Source organism: Megalopta genalis, unplaced genomic scaffold, assembly GCF_051020955.1.
Source record: "Megalopta genalis isolate 19385.01 unplaced genomic scaffold, iyMegGena1_principal scaffold0074, whole genome shotgun sequence".
Lineage (NCBI taxonomy): Eukaryota > Metazoa > Arthropoda > Insecta > Hymenoptera > Halictidae > Megalopta > Megalopta genalis.
In genome coordinates this window covers 677,501-695,000 of record NW_027476143.1, presented here as the reverse complement: position 1 = coordinate 695,000, position 17,500 = coordinate 677,501, and positions in this window count along the sequence as shown.

Sequence of the window (17,500 nt, the reverse complement as noted above, 5' to 3'; positions counted from 1 at the left end):
TATGTTTTAATATTTTTTATGTACTCAAATATATTCAAAGGAAAAAGTACATGGGTGATGCCATAGTCGTGGAAGCGCGTACGCTCACGCTGATCTTCTGACCGCCGGAAGCACGAAACCTCTGATCTGGGCAAAATTGGCAAGCCGAGGAAGAACGGACAGGACACATGCTGGACTGGCGAGAAAGCGTGTTCTTCCGCTCGCGCTAGGCATTTCGATTTCTGACACCTCTTGATTTAAAAAATCAGTTTTTTGATAGTTTTCTCTCTCCACTGGGCTATTCATTCTAGCCACAGTTTTCAATTGGTACGATTTGCTTCCAAATCTTACAGATGCATTTTAAAAAATTTTTCCATCGCTCGGACAGAAGAGTTGATGCTCAGTGAGTACGAGTATACATACAAAGTGCATACGGGTAACCAACCCCGTAGGGCTTGCCACATATGGGCCATTCGGTCAAAGACACCGACCCGTGGCCACGCTGTGTGGAGAAAAGTCCGTAACGTAAACAGCACGAAACAGTCAGGACCGAAGCCCCGAAGGAGCTCTGAGACAGCTTCTCGACCGAGATCGTAGAATTGGCCCAAAACCCGCTCTGCTCCGTCCGCCTCGCACGGACCGTGTATCTCTTATAGATACCGAACGGCCGGCAAGGACGCCGGCGCCGCCGGCCGAATAGCACGCGCGCTTATGAGTGTAAACCGCCGCGGCAACAGACCGCCCGGCCGTGCTGTTGTAACATAGCGCGTGAACGAACGAAAAAAAAATTTATAGTAAACATTAAAATAAATTACACCACCGTAAACTAGACAAAAAATTACACATTTTTTCCCAATATGAAAATTTTCACAAACTTTTCAAAGTCCCATCGCATCGAGTAAACTTTTTTAATAACGCTTCCGCACGATTCTAAATGCTTAATCCATATGTGAAATCGTTCACTGATCACGAATGACGTATTTAAAAAAATTACAAAAATTTATTTTTCAAAATAATAAAAAAAACCGAAAAATCACAAGAGTAAAGTACAATTATTTTAAACAATATGTCGTTCTAAATGCTTAATCCCTATGTAAAAAAGTTATTTAAGCAGGAATATGTTATTGAAAAAAATTAGAAAAATTTATTTTAGCCGTAAATCGAAAATAATGGGGACACCGGAGCTGTTCGAAGCGCCGAGCGCGCCGCGTACGCCCGAATATTTTCTAAGTCCCAACGTACCGATCAAGAGTAAAGTACCATTTTCCTACATTAGATTTCGTTCTAAATGCTTAATCCCTATGTAGAAACGTTAGTTAAGCAAGAATATCGTATTTTTAAAAAAATCTAATGATAGGATTTTTCAGAAAATTGAAAAAACCGTAAAATGTCAAGAGTAAAGTGCCCTTATTTTAAACAATATATCGTTCTAAATGCTTAATCCCTATGTAAAAAAGTTATCTAAGCAAGAATATGTAATTGAAAAAAATTAGAAAAATTTATTTTAGCCGTAAATAGAAAATAATGGGGACACCGGAGCTGTTCGAAGCGCCGAGCGCGCCGCGTACGCCCGGAGACTTCTCCGCCTCCTCCCACCACACGTCGCAGAGCGTCCCGGGCACATCCACGAGGAAACGGGGCCGGCCACCGACGACCGGGCAATACGTTGGCCTCTAAGAGGCCAAACGCAGACAGGCTGAGGCTGACAGAAGCCTCATAGCGGACATTTTCGACCCGGTTGCTCCGGGGCCGAGGCCGTCGAGAACAAGCGACCCGCTTCCTGATGAAGTAGAGGTCGCTGCTGACTTCCGGGGCCGCCCGACGCGGGACGTTGCGGCGGCAGTTATGGAGTGCCTGGGCGATGTGGCCAGAATCTCCAATGCTGCGACGGGCCTGAAGGCCAGTGCGGTGCGGTCCCTCCGGACGGCGGCCCTGAGCAGCCGGGTGGGCGTTGCGGAGCTGGCAGTTCGGTCGGCTCCCAGCGCCACCCGGCTGTTGGAAGCCGAGAATGCCCAATTAAGGGAACAGTTGGCGGAGTTGCGGGCTGAAGTCGCCCGACTCCGTCAAGCGGTGGAGGCGGGGCCGGCTGTTGCCGGGATGGCTCCGCCGCTGCCCCCTGGTGGGGGCAAGGGGTTGCTGCCGGTTATCGGCGCTCGGGGGCCCCAGTCCCCTGGGCGAGGAGGGTCCTCGCCCCCACCCGCGGCTGTGCCAGCCGACTTGCTGGCACAGATCGGCTCCCTTATCGATGCCAAATTGGCATCGTTCAGTAGGGAGCTGGTCCCGCGGGTGCGAGGCCCACGATCGGCGGCACCCGTGCCGTCCGCCCCCTCCCTGCCGATGGACAAGAGGGGGGGAAAGAAAAAGGGTGGCAGTGGGGGAGGGACTGTGGTCGCTAAGGCGACACAATTGCAGCCCGCCCCCACTGTTGCGTCGCCCTCCACCGCACCTCCAACTGAGGTGTGGTCAAAGGTAGTTGGCCGGAAGGCCAAAAGGGCGGCTGCCGCAGATAAACCTGCGGCAGCTGCCAAGGCTGCTTCGACCCAGAAGGCGGCGAGGCGGGTGGCACCGGCTGCTCCTAAAAGGGCTCCCCTGCCGCCGCGTCCGCCCCGCACGGCTGCCGTTACTCTAACGGTACCGGCCGGCGGGGCGATGAGTTACGCCGAGGCGATGGCCACTGCCAGGTCCAAAGTAGACCTGGCAGAAATTGGCATCGCCTCGCTGAAGCCCAGGAGAGCGGTGACGGGGGCAATCATCTTAGAGGTCCCCGGAGCTGGTGCAGCAGCCAAGGCCACTGCCCTGGCCTCTAAGATGGCTGACGCGCTGGCAGGGACCGGCGTGAAGGTCGCGCGCCCAATCAAAAAGGCCGACCTTAGGGTGCGCGGCCTGGTCGACTCGACCACGCCGGTGGAGGTCGCCGCAGCTGTCGCCCGTGTGGGAGGGTGCGACCGGGGGGATGTGAGGACCGGCGAAATCCGGTCTTCCCCCTCTGGTTTGGGCACCCTCTGGGTCCAGTGCCCTGCTGCGGTCGCACGCAAAGTTGCGGTCGCCGGCAAATTGACAGTGGGCTGGACCCAGGCGACAGTGGAGGCCCTCAGCGCCCGGCCCTTGCAGTGCTACCGCTGCTTTGGCTTAGGCCACACAAGGCAGCGGTGCACTGCGGCCGAGGATCGGTCCGGCTGCTGTTTTGGGTGCGGCAGTCAGGACCACAAGGTGGCTGGCTGCACTGAACAGCCAAAGTGCCCGCTTTGCGCGGGTGCTGGCAAGCCGGCCGGCCACCGCCTCGGCAGCCGGGCGTGCCCTGCCAGCGCGAGACGCGGCAGAGGGAGCAGGGGGAGGAGAACCATGACGGCCAAGGCGGCAGCCCCCGTGGCAGCTACTAATACGAAGGATCCGGCACCCAAGGATGCCACCGTCGCGCCCGCGGGGGCGGTTGGGGCTGATAAAACCCCAGACGCCACCGCTCCCGCGGCGGCGATGTAGATTGAGGCGCCGGAGTAATGGGGCCTACTGGCCCTATTATTCAGGCCAACCTGAACCACTCGGTCAGGGCACAAGACCTTTTTGTGCAATTCCTGGCCGAGTGGGGTGCCGGGTTGGCCGTAGCGGCGGAGCCGTACCGGGTCCCCGACCATCCACATTGGATGGGGGACCTGAGCGGCTCCGCCGTTATAATATGGGCAGGCCGGCCGGGGTCCCCGGCGTGCTCCGTTATCGAGCGCGGCCGGGGATACCTGGCCGTTGACTGGGGCGGCACCGCGGTTGTGGCGATCTACGCACCTCCAAGGTGGTCCCTCGAGGAGTTCGAGCAGTATCTGGACGGGGTGGGGAGATGCGTCTCCCGCTGCCAGCCCCGTCCGGTGCTGGTCCTGGGGGACTTCAACGCCAAGTCGCCGGCTTGGGGTTCCCCCAGGACAAACCCGAGGGGCCGGGAGGTGCTTGATTGGGCGGCGGGACTCGAGCTCCGTCTTTTAAACACGGGCTCGGTCCATACGTGCGTGCGGCACAATGGGGGGTCCATCGTTGACCTTTCATGGGCAACGCCCCCCGCCGCGCGCCTTATTACGGGGTGGAGGGTGGCGGAGGAGGTCGAGACACTATCAGACCACAGGTACATTGTTCTCGGCCTTTCCGCCGCCCCATCGACAACCCGACGTCGCCCCGTTGATGAGGGATCGCCTCAGCCGCGGTGGGCGCTAAATCGCCTCGACCAGGACGCTCTGATGGCGGCAGCCCACGTCGTGGCCTGGCCGGCAACACCGGCCGGGCCAGTCGACGGGACAAGGGAGGCCCATTGGTTCCGGGGCGCAATGACGTCCATTTGCGACGTCGCCATGCCCCGGGCCAGGGTTTTCCCGAGGAAGGCGGTGTACTGGTGGTCGCGGGCGATAGCGGATTTGCGCACAGAGTGCGTTCGCGCGCGACGCCAGTGCGCCCGCGCCCGTCGACGACGACGATCCGACGTGGAGCTGGCTATCCAGCTGTATGGGCGATACAGAGAGAAGGTGGTCGCCCTGCAGCTGGCCATCAGGCAGGCAAAGAGCCAGGCCTGGCGCGACCTTCTCGGCACTATTAACCGAGACCCATGGGGGCGCCCATACAAAATGGCGATGGGACGATTGCGTCCCTGGGCGCCCCCTGTGACGGAGAGCCTGGATCCGGGGATGCTCGGACGGGTAGCGGACGCGCTGTTCCCCGTCAGCGGGGAGGCGTCCCGGCCCGTCCCTCAGCTAGAGGGACATGAGTGGTCCCCGGATCTGGAGGTCGCGCCGGAGGAAATGGCCGGGGTAGTCAAATGGCTTCGGGGCAAGAATACTGCCCCGGGGCCGGACGGTATCCCCGGCCGGGTCTGGCTGCTTGCCATGAGCGTCCTGGGCGAGAGGCTGAGAGGCCTCTACTCCGGGCTCCTGAGGTCCGGGGTGTTCCCGGACCTCTGGAGGGGAAGTCGGATGGTCCTCTTAAGGAAGGATGGGAGGCCTGCGGATTCTCCCTCCGCGTACCGGCCCATTTGCCTCCTGGACGAGGTGGGCAAGATCTTTGAAAAGATCATTGCTGGCCGCCTCGCCAGGCACCTGTCCCGCGTTGGCCCCGATCTGGCGGACTGCCAGTTCGGCTTCCGGGAGGGGCGATCGACGGTCGATGCAATTGACCGTCTAAAGTCCCTCTCGGACAATGCCGTGGCACGGGGCGGGGTGTGCGTGGCGGTGTCGATCGACATCGTCAATGCGTTCAATACCCTGCCCTGGTCCGCCATTAGGGAGGCCCTGGTTGTACACCAGGTGCCTCTCTATCTGAGGCGGGTGATCGGGGCCTACCTGCTGGACAGGTGGGTAGAATACCCGGGCCGGTACGGGATGATTCGGAGGGAGATGGACAGCGGGGTCCCACAGGGGTCCGTGCTAGGACCACTCATGTGGGACCTGGAGTATAACGCGGTCCTGGAGAAGGCCTCCCTGCCCGACGGTGCCACCCTTGACTGCTATGCAGACGACACGTTGGTGGTCACCGTCGGGGACACCTTCGAGGGGACCATCCGACGAGCTGAGGTTGCGGTGGCTGCCGTCGTCGCGAGGATCCACGATCTGGGGCTGAAGATGGCCCCGGAGAAGGCCGAGGCCGTCTGGTTTGGACGGTCTCGGTCGCGGCCACCGGCCGGATCGTGGATCTGGGTTGGAGGAGTCTGCGTCGAGGTGAAGTCCGAGATCAAGTATCTCGGACTGATCCTCGACAGCCACTGGAGATTCGGGGCGCATTTCGGCCGCCTCGTCCCCCGGGTTGAGAGGGCGGCGGCCTCGCTCGGCCGCCTGTTGCCCAATCTCGGGGGACCGGATAACATGGTGCGTCGCCTATACCTAGGCGTGGTGCGGTCCATGGCCTTGTACGGCGCCCCGATCTGGGCGCCGTCCGCGAGGGCAAGCCGGCGCATCACTTTGCCTGCCTGGAGCCGCCGTCGGCGCAGATCTTGGTGGTAGTAGCAAATACTCCAGCGAGGCCCTGGAGGACTGACGTGGAGAAGGGTTTCGTGTGAACAGCCGTTGCACACGAGTCAGTCGATCCTAAGCCCTAAGAGAAATCCTATGTAGATGAGGTGTCCTAAGACGTTAAACGCTTGTAAAAAAAACGCAGCTATTTTATTATTTTTTTTTATTATTATATAAATCGCAGCATATTTTATTATTATATACATGCACAAAAAACACCCGTTGGGCGAAAGGGAATCCGGTTTCTATTCCGGAACCCGGCAGCGGAACCGCATACCATTCGGGCCCTCGTAAGAGTGTTCGTCGGGGTAACCCAAAATGACCTGGAGACGCCGTCGGGAGATCCGGGGAGAGTTTTCTTTTCTGTATAAGCGTTCGAGTTCCCTGGAAACCTCTAGCAGGGAGATAGGGTTTGGAACGCGAAGAGCACCGCAGTTGCGGCGGTGTCCGGATCATCCCCTCGGACCTTGAAAATCCAGGAGAGGGCCACGTGGAGGTGTCGCGCCGGTTCGTACCCATATCCGCAGCAGGTCTCCAAGGTAAAGAGCCTCTAGTCGATAGATTAATGTAGGTAAGGGAAGTCGGCAAATTGGATCCGTAACTTCGGGATAAGGATTGGCTCTGAGGAGCGGGGCGTGTCGGGCTTGGTCGGGAAGCGGGTCTGGCTGACGTGCCGGGCCTGGGCGAGGTGAACGGCTCTCGTGGCTGGGATCCGAGCTCGGTCCCGTGCCTTGGCCTCCCGCGGATCTTCCTTGCTGCGAGGCTTCCGTGGCGTTTCCCATCGGTGCGGTCGTCCTCTTCGGCCGCCATTCAACGCTCAGCTCAGAACTGGCACGGACTAGGGGAATCCGACTGTCTAATTAAAACAAAGCATTGCGATGGCCCCCACGGGTGTTGACGCAATGTGATTTCTGCCCAGTGCTCTGAATGTCAACGTGAAGAAATTCAAAAAAGCGCGGGTAAACGGCGGGAGTAACTATGACTCTCTTAAGTTGTAGTTGCAGGGACGGTGATGCGCAATACAGACCTCTTGTTAGGTCCATTAGCCTCTCCCGTCCAAGTCTTCCCCACCTCCTATAGGTTCTCGCCGGGTAATGCTAACGGGGTTCAGGCGTACTTGGCGCTTGGGGGTTGCCAGCCCTCTCGCGCCGAAAATTTTGTTGGCCCTCCCAGTAACAAACAGCCTCGGATGGTTAAACGTAGAGGGGCGGCAGAGGCCTCTGCCGCCCCTAGGCCAACAATTTCCCCCCTTCCGGGACCGAGCTCAGGGGATCCCCCTCCCCGGCCGGTCGATTTCCCATGCCAATTCCCAGGCTGCGATAGATCCTTCGCTACCAAGATCGGTAGGGGCGTTCACATGAGGTCCGCTCACCCGGATTGGTCAGATGATGTGAACCGCGCGGCGCCAGCAAAGGCACGTTGGAGTGCTGAGGAGGTGTCTTTGCTGGCGCGGCGCGAGGCAGAACTGTCCATGAAGGGTGTGCGCTTCATCAATCAAGCGCTCATTGGGTTCCTGCCTGGCAGGTCGCTAGATGCCATTAAGGGCGCTCGGAAGCACAAGGACTACCGAGCGCTTGTGATGGAGCACGTTGGCCGCATTCAACAGGAGTCACTGCAGCCGGTGGCTGAGGCGCCCGATCTCGCGGTGGAGGTCCAGGATAGCGATCGGGTCTTCCTAGAGTATTTCCGCGGCCTTGAACCACTAGGGTGCGATGGATTCCAGGCTAATACCCTGGATGAAATCTGTGCCCTGGTTGGAAGAGAGGATCGCGGGGATATTCTGGAAAGGCTCACCGCTTACCTGGCGGATATCTTTCCGGTACCTCATGCAGCGAGAGTCGTGCGTCGAGGCCGCCGTGCGCAACCGGAGGAACCGCTCTCGCGACGCAGACAGCGCCGGAGGAATTACGGCATAGTGCAAGAACTGTGGCGTAAGGACCCCCGGCGCTGTTTGGATGTCATAAGGGATGGCCCCGTAGGTGACCATGGCATCCCTCAAGATGTTATGGTTCCCTATTGGGAAGCCCTTATGACAGGTGCGCGCGACAGCTGTCCTCCGTGTGAAAACCGAGAGGACACCATCTCCTCTCTGTGGTCTCCTGTTAATCCGGATGAACTACGGAGGGCGCTTCCGGGTAGGAAGACAGCACCTGGTCCTGACGGTTTGTCTGCGAGACTCCTTTGTAAAACCCCCCTTGAGGTTTTGCAAAGGATCTATAACCTCATTATGTGGTGCCGCAGACTCCCTATTCACCTAAGGGACGCCAGGACCGTGCTCATTCCTAAAACCGGACTGCCTTCTTCTCCGTCTGATTTTCGACCCATCACCGTCGCCTCGACCCTTGTGCGAGGATTCCACAAGGTCCTGGCTAGGCGGATGGGTCGATTGATCGGATTGGATGGGAGGCAGAGAGCGTTCCGTAGGACAGACGGATGTGCGGACAACGTGTTTTTGCTGGACTTGCTGCTACGCCACTCCCATGCGCGCCATAAGCCGCTTTTTGTTGCATCGGTTGATGTCGCGAAGGCTTTCGACACCGTTTCTCACCCCGCGATATTACAGACGCTCGAGCTGAGGGGCTGTCCCGCTCCCATGATTGAGTATGTCGGGTCGGTGTACTCTGATGCTCTCACGACCATTGTGTCGGGTGGTTGGCACTCCCATGCCATCCATCCGATGCATGGCGTGAGGCAAGGAGACCCGATGTCCCCCGGCATATTCAACATGGTGATGGACAGACTCCTCAGGAGCCTCCCCCAAGACATCGGGGCGGATATCGACGGGGTGAGGATCGGGTCGGCAGCCTTCGCCGACGACCTAATCCTCGCAGCCTCAACGACAACGGGCCTGCAGCGATTGCTTGACTGTACGGAGGGCTTCCTGGCATCATGCGGCATGTCCGTTAATGTCGGTAAGTCTTTTACCATCTCGATCGGAACGGTTCCCCACCAGAAGAAGACTACCGTGGATGAAGGCAACTTCTTCCTCGGTGGTCAGAAGCTGGTGGCGATGAAGCGGACGGACGCCTGGCAGTATTTGGGTATTCCCTTTACTCCAGACGGTCGTCTGCGTTCCGACCCGTCAGTCTCGTTGGTCGCTGATTTGGATAAGATCTCCCGTGCACCGCTTAAGCCGCAACAGCGACTATTCGCTCTGCGAATATTCCTGTTGCCAAGCTTATTTTATGCGGCGTCGTTGGGGTCTGTGGGATTGGGGAAACTCAATCGGTGTGACGTGGCGGTACGTGGTGCGGTGAGGAAGTGGCTCAGTTTACCGGCCGATACACCTAAGGCCTATTTCCATTCCGCCATCGGTTCGGGAGGCCTGGGTATTGCTTCGCTTCGGTGGAGTATGCCCAGGATTCGGCTTAGCCGCCTGAAGGAACTGTCCTTGTCTTCTGAGGCCGCGTCTGGGCTGCCAGGGGACTATCTTCGACTCGAGATCCAGAAGGCGCAGCAACGCCTGATGGATCACGGCGAGGTCATCGACACTTCCGAGAGGGAAGCGCGCCGTTGGGCGAATGCTCTTCACGGGAGTGTCGATGGCAGCGCTTTGAAAGAGTCGAAGAGGGTCCCGGGGCAGCACAGATGGGTCGCGGAGGGGACCCGCTTCTTGTCAGGACGAGACTTCGTCAACTCCTGCAAGTTGCGGATCAACGCCCTTCCGACTAGGTCCCGAACATCTAGGGGCCGAAGACAGGACAGGCTCTGCAGGGCTGGCTGCGCGGTGCCTGAGACCCTTAACCACGTCCTACAGCAGTGCCACCGCACCCATGATGGGCGGATAAGAAGGCACGACGCTGTAGTTGACTATCTTGCACGTGGTTTAGTGCAAAGGGGTTTTCAGGTAGCGCGCGAGCCGAAGATCCCTACCGATGAGGGAATGAGAAAACCAGATTTAGTAGCATGCAAGGACGGCGATTGCATGGTCCTCGATGCGCAAGTGGTTAGCGAACAGACAATCCTGGATCTTGCGCATAAGCGTAAGGTCCAGTATTACGCTGACAACGCCAGCTTCCGACGTGCAGTTGCTTCTAGCAACGGCACGGAGGATGTCAGCGTTTTCTCTGCCACTTTGTCGCTGAGAGGACTATGGAGCGCGAAGTCAAGCAGGGGCCTACTGAGCGCAGGATTGATGGGCCAGCGGGACCTCAAGGTGATCGCCTCGAGGGTCTTGGTCGGAGGATTGGCAGCCTGGGGATTATTTAACCGCAGAACATCGACGCGGACGAACCGCTCAACACCTACGCGGTTCGACCGGTCGGGCATAGGGTGAGGGACCGGAAAGGGGGAATTTATTGGTGCCGCCTACCATATAGGCGTAATAACGGGGCAATGCGGCCACCTGTCACCGGCTCGTATCCCCGGAAAAAAAAAAAAAAAAAAAAAAAAAAAAAAAAATAGCCAAATGCCTCATCATCTAATTAGTGACGCGCATGAATGGATTAACGAGATTCCCATCTGTCCCTATCTACTGGCGGTGGCGGTCTGTGGCCACCCAGGGCGGGAGATAACCCCCGAACTAGCCCTCGCGTAGGAGGGTTGATCGGCCGAGTCGATGGGTGTATCGGCGATGAAGGCATTAGAGACCGTCAGTGCGTCGTACATGTAGTACTTCGCATAATGGCGAGGCCCTGATTTAGCATACGGGCTGTGGCGTGTTCTTTGTACAGCACTGTATGTGCTGTATGACTTCCGACTGGGGAACTGTTGTCACTCGTGGCATCAGTTCCCCAGTTTACGTTAAACGGTTTTTCAGACCGTTTTTCGTGGGCGGAACACGCCACTAGACAACACTCCGCTGGGCTCAGGAATACATGGGATGCAATCAATCCCCTGGGCAACCCAGGCCGCAAGGGGCAAACGTGCCCTAGCCACACTTGAGCCTCCACGAAAAAGGTACCGCTGGATAGCTCGTGTTCTTAAATACGCAGCGAACTGAACGAAGTGTGGTGGAGAGGAAGAGGCAGCCTCTCCGACTGCTGTCTCCCACGTGTTTGCCGTGCGTGGCGACCCTTGTCGTCGGAAAAGAGGATCCTGGGATCTGAGGGGGCCCTCTCCTGCGGGTGAGACGTCCCCAACACGTACCTTTGGCCTCTGCTTCGGCTAGATGGGCGGCTGGACGAGAAAAGCAGCCCTGGTCCAGTCAATCGGCTTGGAACGACCACACGCTTCGGGCAAGTGGGTTCTGCTGGGCGAGGACGCGGGCTGGGTAAGGAAACCGACCCAGCCAGCAGACTATATTCGGTGCGTAGCCCTAACTCAGCCTTTGGCGGGTTCCAAATTGTGCGGGTCGGTGGTGGCCGGGGAGCGCACTGGATGAAAGACCAAGACACATTATGGGTCTGAATAAAATTGAACAAAAAACTAAGCGTCCAAAGACGACGGGTCCAGCTCCTACTCGGAGTGAAGCCGTCGCCACAGACGCGGGAACTGCAAATGCAGCTGTCAGTCCCCCCGCGTCTGTGAGAAAGACAAGATCCGGGAAGGTGATTAATATCGCCAATCCTCGTGTGATCTTGCAAAGATGTGCGACTCCCACGCGAGCGGTCTCGGTGAAAACCGAGCCCACGGTAGAAGGTACGCCGGACACCGGTAACGTGGAAGTAATCGAACGAGTCGGAGACACGTCACTCGTGAAGGTGCAGTCGGCACCCGAGCGTGTCGAGGACCCTACTGGTGACGGTTGGCAAACCGTCACCAAAAAGTCGAAGCGAGCCAAACCGGGCGCACCCACCGGCAAGGCCGCAGTAAACCGGGCCAGGAGACCGAAGGGGACGTTCTCCGGGCAGAAGGTACGGCCTCTCGATCTCGTAAGAGACGAAGCCTTTAGGCGAGTGTCCGAAATACGGACCTTTTGCTTTCGACCTGAGTCGAAAGTCAATAAGGAGTCCGGGTCAAAGATACTCGCCGAGGTTGAGGCACTCAACGAGTTGGTCCAGGAGCTTATTCAACGGAATAGCTTCGTCGAAGGGCAACTCGCCGCGGTCAGGGCGGACCTAAAAGCGCGTCCTGCCGTAATGAGTGCGATGCGACCTGGGCCGTCCAAGGGAACTCTCCCGAAGACGGCCTGCAACGCCGCGCAGTCGACTTACGCCCATGTGAACAAAGTCGACTGCAAAGGAGCTTCTCCGGAAGCGGGGAGACGGCCACAATCGCAGCATGTGGTAAAAATCTTCCCGCCGAAGGAAAAAGGACAGAGCAGCGAAGTTACGAAGGTTACTGTTCTGTCCCTCGTTAAACCAGCGAAGGAGGCGATCCGAATAAAGTCGGTCCGACGCATCCACTCCGGTGGCATCGTCGTCGAGACCGACCGAAAGGAGGACCTGCAAGCCTTCGTTGGCAATAAGAAGCTCCGGAGCGCGGGTCTGTCCGTCTCCTTACCCACCAAGCGGGACCCCGAGGTTTTAGTTTACGACGTCCCGCGTCGGATGGGTAAGGACGAAATTGCCTCCAGTATTTGGAGGCAAAATCTCTGCGATGCGAACCAGAAGGATGTGCCTTCGGGAATTCGGGTCAGCCGCATGGCTGGCAAGACCCCGGAGACAGCCAACTGGGTCGTTGCCGTCAGTCCGCAGAATCTTCAGCGGCTGAAGCAGAGGGGTAGCCGAGTTTACCTTGGATGGAACTCCTGTCGTGTACGGGATTTCGTCCAGGTGCTTCGGTGCTACCGTTGCCAACGCTTCGGGCATACCTCGAAGCGTTGTAAATTCAAGGAGGACGTGTGCGGTCACTGCTCCCAAAAGGGGCATACCTTCACGCTCTGTAGCAAGAAGAGTGAACCTCCGGTCTGCTCTAATTGCAAGGACAGAGGGTGGGCTAGTGCACACAAGTCGCGGGACCCAGCTTGCGCTTCCTATCAGGCGGCGCTAGCTTTGGAGTCGTCCCGTGTCCGACTTGAGTGACGGGCAGACGTGGACTTGTCCACTCCGCCATTCGAACGGCATGCTGGGCGGACCCCTCGGGGTTCGCCCCCTCGGGCCAGGCTGAAGCCCCTCTTGCGGAGATAAATTGACTTTAACACTACTCCGTCAAGAGTGCCTGGATTGGGTTGGACTCGAGGTGGCAGCGGGAGTAGCACGTTGTCTTCCCCTGTCACGATAACGAACGAGGGTAGAGCCAGACCATCGGCACGCGTCGAGAGAGCGGCTAGTATAGTCCACATAGGACCCAGGCATAGCCCATCTTAAGACTCACAACGACGACACTAACTGTCCCTATCTACTGGCGGTGGCGGTCTGTGGCCACCCAGGGTTGAGAGGCGACCCCCGAACTAGTCCTCGCGAAGGTTGTTGCTACTACCGAGTCGATGGATGCGTCGACGATGAAGGCATTTTAGACCGTCAGTGCGTCGTACATGTAGTACTTCGCATAATGGCGAGGCCCGAGATTAAGCATGCGGGCTGTGGCGTGTTCATGTACAGCATCGAATATGCTGTACTACTCTTTAGCGGGGGACTGTTGTCACTTGTGGCTGCAGTCCCCCGCGTCACGTTATGCGGTTTTTCTGGTCTAACAGGAATGCCGCATTTTCGTTGTCTGAACACGCCACGAAGCAACACGCCGTCGGATTGAATGTTGCTGCTGAGTCGATAGGTGCATCGGCGATGAAGGCACTCGAGAGACCGTCAGTGCGTTGTACATGTAGTGCTTCGCATAATGACGAGGCCCGTGATTAAGCAAGCGGGCTGTGGCGTGTTCTTGTGCAGTATTGAACATGCTGTACTACTCCCATCCGGGGGACTGTTGTCACTTGTGGCTTCAGTCCCCCGCGTTACGTTATGCGGTTTTTCTGGTCTGACTGGAATGCCGCATTTTCGTTATCTGAACACGCCACAAAGCAACACGCCGACGGAGTGAATGCTGCCGAGTTGACGGATGCATCAGATGCATCGGCGATGAGGGTATTTTGAGACCGCCAGTGCGTTGTACATGTAGTACTTCGCATAATGGCGAGGCCCTTGAACTAAGCATACGGGCTGTGGCGTGTTCATGTACAGCATTGAATATGCTGTACTACTCCCTACCGGGGGACTGTTGTCACTTGTGGCTGCAGTCCCCCGCGTCACGTTATGCGGTTTTTCTGGTCTGACCGGAATGCCGCATTTTCGTTGTCTGAGCGCGCCACGTAGCAACATGCCGCTGGATCTAGAAATCGGGATGCAACCAATCACCTGGGCAACCCAGGCCGCAAGGGGCAAACGTGCCCTAGCCACACTTGAGCCTCCACGAAAAAGGTACCGCTGGATAGCTCGTGTTCTCAAAACGCAGCGAACCGAACGAAGTGTGGTGGAGAGGAAGAGGCAGCCTCTCCGACTGCTGTCTCCCGCGTGTTTGCCGTGCGTGGCGACCCTTGTCGTCGGAAAAGAGGATCCTGGGATCTGAGGGGGCCCTCTCCTGCGGGTGAGACGTCCCCAACACGTACCTTTGGCCTCTGCTTCGGCTAGATGGGAGGCTGGACGAGAAAAGCAGCCCTGGTCCAGTCAATCGGCTTGGAACGACCATACGCTTCGGCGAGTGGGTTCTGACGGGCGAGGACGCGGGCTGGGTTGAGCAATCGGCCCAGTCAGCAGACTATGTCCGGTGCGTAGCCCTAACCCAGCCTGATGGCGGGTTCCAAAATGTGTGGGTCGGTGGTGGCCGGGGAGCGTACCGGATGAAAGAAAGATTCAAGATATGGGATCTAAACAAAAAACACAAATCGAACGACCAAAGTCGGCGGGTCCAGCTCCTACTCGGAGTGAAGCCGTCGCCACAGACGCGGAAGCTACAACAGCAGCTGTTAGCCCTCCTGCGTCTGCGAAAAAGACAAGGTCCGGGAAGGTGTTGAACATCGCCAATCCTCGTGTGACCTTGGAGAGATGCGTGACACCCACGCGAGCGGTCTCGGTGAAAACTGAGGCCACGGAAGAAGGCGCGCCGGACACCGGTAACGTGGGGACAGCGCCCAAGTCGGGGGACTCCCCCAGCCGCAAGGCTGGGAAGGGGAAACCCAAAAAAATCGAACAAGTCAAAGACACGCTCGTGAAGGTGCAACCGGCACCCGTGCGTGTCGAAGACCCCGAAGGTGGCGGTTGGAAAACCGTCACCAAAAAGTCGAAGCGTGCCAAGCCAGTCGCACCTACTGGCAAGGCCGCAGCAAACCAGGCCAGGAAATCGAAGGGGACGGTTTCCGGGCACAAGGTACGGCCTCTCGATCTCGTGAGAGACGAAGCCTTCAGGCGAGTATCGGAGATACGGACCTTTTGCTTTCGACCCGAGTCGAAAGTCAACAAGGAGTCCGGGTCGAAGATACTAGCAGAAGTCGGAGCACTCAACGAGTTGGTCCAGGAGCTGATTCAAAGAAACAGCTTCGTCGAAGGGCAACTCGCCGCGGTCAGGGCGGACCTAAAAGCGCGCCCTGCCGTAATGAGTGCGGCGCGACCTGGGCCGTCCAAGGGATCCCTCCCGAAGACGGTCTCCAATGCCGCGCAGTTGACCTACGCCCAAGTGGCAAAGGTCAACCAGTCAGCGACTCCGGAGGCGAGAAGACCACCGACACAATACGTGGTGCGTATCTTCCCGCCAAAGGATAAAGGACAGAACAGCGATGCTACTAAGAGAGCTGTTCTGTCGATCGTAAAACCTGCGAAGGAGGCGATCCGTGTCAGATCGGTTCGACGCATCCACTCCGGTGGCATCGTCGTCGAAACCGATCGCAAGGAGGACCTAAAAGCCTTCGTAGGCAATAAGAAGCTGGCGAGTGCGGGACTGTCCGTCTCCTTGCCCAGCAAACGGGACCCCGAGGTCCTGATTTATGACATTCCGAAAGGGATGGGCAAGGAGGAAATTGCCTCCAGTCTTTGGAGGCAAAACCTCTCTGAGGCGTCCCAGAAGGATGTGCCTTCGGGTGTTCGGGTCAGTCGCATGGCTGGCAAGACCCCGGAGACAGCCAACTGGGTAGTGGCCGTCAGTCCGCAGATTCGTCGGCGGCTGGCGCAGAGAGGGGACCGGGTGTACCTTGGGTGGAGTTCCTGCCGTGTGCGGGACTTCATACAGGTCACCCGTTGCTATAAGTGCCAGCGCTTCGGGCACACCGCGAAGCGCTGTAAATTCAAAGAGGATGTCTGCGGACATTGTGCCGAAAAAGGGCACGGATATGCGCTCTGCAGCAGGAAGAGCAAGCCTCCGGTTTGTTCCAACTGCAAAGACAGAGGGCGGCCACACGACCATAAGTCGCGAGACCCGGCCTGCGCCTCCTATCAGGAAGCGCTGGTTTTGGAGATGTCTCGCATTAGACAGGAATAATAATTTGAATCTCGAATGGATAGTACAAACGACCGGCGACGCTCGAGAGTCATACGGGTCATGCAGCATAACATGCAGCGGGCCCGAAACGTGACCGACGAAGTCCGGACTGAGATGCATAGGCGAGGGGTAGATGTGTTGCTTGCACAAGAGCCATATAGCTGGCGGGGTACTGTGCCCGGGCTAGGCTTGAGAACGAGGCTGATCACGACAGGCGAACCGGTGATGGCTGCAATAGCGGTCAGAAACCCGGATCTAACCGTGGTCAAAGTCTCTAACTTGTGCGACACGCATTTGTCCTGTGTCAGCATCTCGGGTTCGTTTGGGAGCTTCTTCCTGATCAGCCAGTACTTTCAATGCTCCGATGACGTTGAATCAGGTCTGGCGCGGTTGGAGAGAGCTCTTTCCGCACTTAAGCATAACCGAGTCATTATCTCTGCCGACGTTAACGCGAAATCAGCCCAGTGGGGCAGCGCGGAGACGGACGTGAGAGGCCGTAAACTCGAAGAGTTTATCGTGAGCCATGGCTTGGTTGTCTTGAACGAGGCTGGAAACGCTCCGACGTTTTCCAGCCCTAGTGGACAGTCATACATCGACGTCACACTATCGACACCTGATATTTGCGACAAGGTGCGAGGTTGGAAGGTCCGCGAGGACCTGACGACCAGCGACCACCGAGTCATAGAGTTTTCTTTGAGTTTTTGCGCCGAGGACGGTGCTGCCGAAATTAGTAGCAACAGCAGCACCAACCGGAACGGATTATTACCAAGGTTCCGACTCCGAAGCGCAAAATGGCCCGAGTTCGACAAGGCGCTGCAGGAAAGTAAGAGGAGTATATCCCCCGATCCATTGAACAATAAGGGGGATGTCGAACATCTAGCACAGGAGATCGAAAGAATGATCGTCCAAGCGTGCGACTCCTCGATGCCAACCAAGCAGTGGCATTCAAAATCCGTCCCATGGTGGACGGCCGACCTGACGAGGCAAAAGAGGCGAGTCTACAAACTTAGACGAGCCTCGCAGAACGCAGCATGTTCAGAGGAGCAGAGGGCGGCCAAGAGGACCGAGTATCTTAAACAGAGAAAGGCCTACAAAGCCGCCATCAAAGCTGCTCGGTCGCACAGCTGGCGTGCACTCGTGACCGAGCAGGGAAACAAGGAACCCTGGGGCCTCATTTATAAGATCACGAGGCAGAAGATGACAGCCAGCACGGTCATCTCGAATATAAATCGTAACACTGCCCAGGGTTACACCAC